We start from the raw sequence: 3656 nt of genomic DNA, 5'->3' as shown, positions 1-3656 counted from the left end.
TTGATGAAATGATTGTGAAACTATCTATTCTAACAAATATCTTGTTAGAATAATCCAGAAGAAAAAAAATCTCAGAGGATTGTCTTCTTGAGCATCTTTGAAAACAGTTTTTTAAGAATTCTTATCACTTATGTGTCAGTTGTCTTTTGAACTAGAAATATGAGTGAAACCATAGAGAAGAGACTAAAAGCTCTAAAAGTGAATAGCACCTATTGGTGCTTTCTAGTTTTAAAGTGTCAGTGGAGATATCTCAATCCAAAGTACTGTGTGGTAACTATACATACTTATATAAGGGGCTGGCAGGGGCAGGGTTTCTACACAGAAAACTGTTTAGCAGACTTGAGACCTACAAGTCCCCAAGGTGCAAATAGCTTTTCATGTGGCTACTTGAATGTTGGAGTTTCTGTGAACTGCCTGCGAACCCTATGAACTCATGAGTCATAAGGAAAGTGTCACTGTGCCATGTCCAAGATGAATCACAGCAGGCCCTTCACGAAAACTCTGCCCTAAGCTTCAGCTTCCTTTCAGTAGACCTGAGAGTCTTGTCAAAAGGAGCCCCAGTATCCACATCTCTTATTCAGCATTCAAAGGGTTCCAATGGGAACTAACAGTGGTGCCTGAAATAAGGGCTGCCTTTAAAAATGTAATTAGGGAGAGTGGTAGGGGTTTTAATATTTGAAGACTCACTTCCGCAATGAAGAAAGGTAGATTCTGTGTTATCACTATTACTTTCTTTGCAATCTCAGCTAACATTTGTATTACATTTGTTTTCTTTGAAAATTGAACACCTAAAGTTTTGAGAGTCAAGGCTAAGAAAATACAATGGCTTACAGAGCTAGAATCTCAAACTCAGATGTTTTAGAGCAGCAGCCAGGCTGAGATTCACCAATGTGGATTATTTATTCTACTTGCACCATGTATTATGGGATCAGTTTCTCCACGTGCCCTACTTCCCTTCTTAGAACCATGGAGCAATAGCTGTCCATTGAAGAGTGATAAACCCAGCCTACATTTCCACATCATTGAAGACACTTAACAGCATGCTTTTAAAGACAATGCAAAATGGAGAGTCCTTAAAAGGGGATGAAATGAAGTCATCTTTCTATTAAGCCCTTGAAGTACACATGACCAACTTTACAAAAATTCTAGAATATTAGCATTACTTAGCAATATAAACATTATATAAAATTCATTGAAAACATACAAAAATTCACACTAGCTGCCTTCCTGTGATTAGTAACCATTGTATGTAAGACAGAGTGTCCCTGCTGACCTTCCCCAGCCTTATACAGGGTAAGTTCAGCAGAAGAAAAGATCCAGAAAAGGCAGGCTTTGGAAGCTCAAATAGAAATGAAGCCTGTAGTAATCACACTCTTCAGCTGCCCATGTCAAAGCATGTTGCTTTTGCTCCAGAAACTTTTCTATGAGTCTATGTGATTACAGGAATTAATGTATCTGCCTGTGTTATTATAGTCAGGGATTTTTTTTTCAGACTATGTCTCATGCCTCTTCATCTGTCTAGCTTCTGTTACTGTTAAGTATTATAAATTAGTAAAGACAAAATGTTAGAATATAGATTCAAAATCTGAAAAAAATTAAAAGTTAACTTGGTTTGTCCCTAGAAGGAAAAAGATGGAGGCATTGGCATCAAAGGCGGTGGCAGAGCAGCCATGGGGCTGGCAGTGGCCCCAGCTACAGGATGTGACGTGCAGCAGCCACAGTGGTTTGTGGGATAAATGGAAGATTGTCAAAGTTGATAAATGGGATGGATCAGCTGTGCAAAACTCTTTAGACAATTCCCTCAAAAAGATACTCCTGGAAAATACATGTGGAGAAATTTGGTCTAAATGATTGTTACCACCAGCTGTACCATCTGCTTCTTTGTCATAATGACTTTCATCTGGGATTGCATGCACCCCTTTCCGGGTTCCAAGCCAGTTTTGTCTTTGTCCATCATATCCTATTTTGAGACGATCAGGATTCTGATCATTTAAACCTCATATAAGGAGAAGAGCATCTTTCTTGTGGCCCACAGAAAAGATCCTACAGGAATGGATCCTCCAGGCTCAAATGGTTTGATGACAAATACATCCTGAAGTTGACCTTCATCCATGGGAGGACAAAGCAGCAGAGGAAGTGAAGTTCTTTGATCACAGTGGGACACTCGCCATGGATGCTTATGAACTGGAAATATCCAGGCTCCATGACAGTCTCGCCACAGAAAGAAAAAAAAAAATAGCCAATTCTAAAAGAAAAAAGTACCCTCCATTAAGCCTGGTGTGGTGGTCCACACCTGTTGGGAGGTGAAAGCAGGAGGACTGGGTCATCAGCTATGCAGAGTTTAAATCCAGCCTGGACTACATGGATCCTGATAAATAAAAATTACCTGATTTCCAGAATCTTAGTTTTATAATACATACACATCAAAACATCTGTAAAGCTCTATTTTTAAATTGTAACTTATGTTTTAAATAGTATATTCCTTCCTTACTTCCATTTCCTTCCTATTTTCTCTGCTCTTTACTATTTACTGAAAAGCAACATACAGGTGCAGATGGACAGGAAGACAGTCCAGCACACTTGACCAGACTGACTGTAAGAAGAGCAGTTAATATATTAAACAACTGTAGCCACTACCTCCTCACTGTCAGGAAGGAAGACATTTTGACTAAGGGTGAGACTATAAAATAAGCCATAATGAGAAGTAGGAACCCCAGGTCTAGATATGTACTCACGGTTGGTTATACATAAATGTAAAATGCATATGGTGGCACATTCTAATGCATGTGCAGAGAGGGAATGTAAGAAAAAAGGGGGATGGCCTGAATAGAATTATTAAGAAATGTTAATTCTCTTATGATGTTAATAAATCTTTTCCACTAAGAAAAATAATAAAAGATCAATCAAGAAAAAGAAAAGAAATATTAGATAAACCCAAGTTCAGCTCAGTGGCTATTTCTGCAACATCTGACCTGTAATCTTCATAATCGACAGGACATGAAAGTCAAGGCAGGAAGGAAGGAGGAAGTGTTCCAGGGTAAATGACACCAGCTACCTCGCTGAGCCTGGACTGCACCCATGTCATAAAGGGCATTGTTGAATCGACTGGGTGAAAGGTTGCAGTTTGAAACTGTTCTAAACTCAAAGGTGAAGAACATATCTCAGTCTGTTACTCTCTGTGACTCTAGGGAATGATGTCCACACCAAGAACACCATCTTAATGTGTTTGTGTGTGGTTATGACTCTCCTAGTCATAACCATCAGAAAAGTGGCGCATTTAGAGAACCAAGCTACTCACTGTAAAAACACATTAAATACCGACTCATCAAATGCCTCACCGGAGAATTACCAGATGTTATTATTAGAGTTAAACAGTCATGCAGCGCCCTTATTGTTATTCATAATTCAGCAAAGGTAATGACTTCTTCGAGTTAGCCCCCCTTAAAAAAACAAAACTGACATATGTATTAGACACATCTTAACACTATGTTTAAAAAAATAAGGAAACCCCTTCCAGAGGTCAAATTTCACAAAGAGGGGAGGCAAAAGAAAACCTAGACACACTATTCTTCTCCCTTTTATTTCATGTTAGAGAAGGTACAAATCCAGGTGTCCACAAATTACTGTCCCGTAGTTTGAAAGGAATGACAATGACA

The 3656-nt window shown here is 38.8% G+C and overlaps 1 pseudogene; it reads left to right on the top strand.

Moving 5' to 3' along the window:
* The first annotated feature begins 694 nt into the window (after nucleotides 1-694).
* LOC127214854 (signal peptidase complex subunit 2-like) lies at nucleotides 695-3221 on the top strand (annotated as a pseudogene).
* Nucleotides 3222-3656: the final 435 nt, after the last annotated feature.

The sequence above is a fragment of the Phodopus roborovskii genome, unplaced genomic scaffold, assembly GCF_943737965.1.
Source record: "Phodopus roborovskii unplaced genomic scaffold, PHOROB, whole genome shotgun sequence".
Classification (NCBI taxonomy): domain Eukaryota; kingdom Metazoa; phylum Chordata; class Mammalia; order Rodentia; family Cricetidae; genus Phodopus; species Phodopus roborovskii.
Note: the sequence above shows the minus strand (reverse complement) of the source record. Positions and strands in the feature narration are given on the sequence as shown.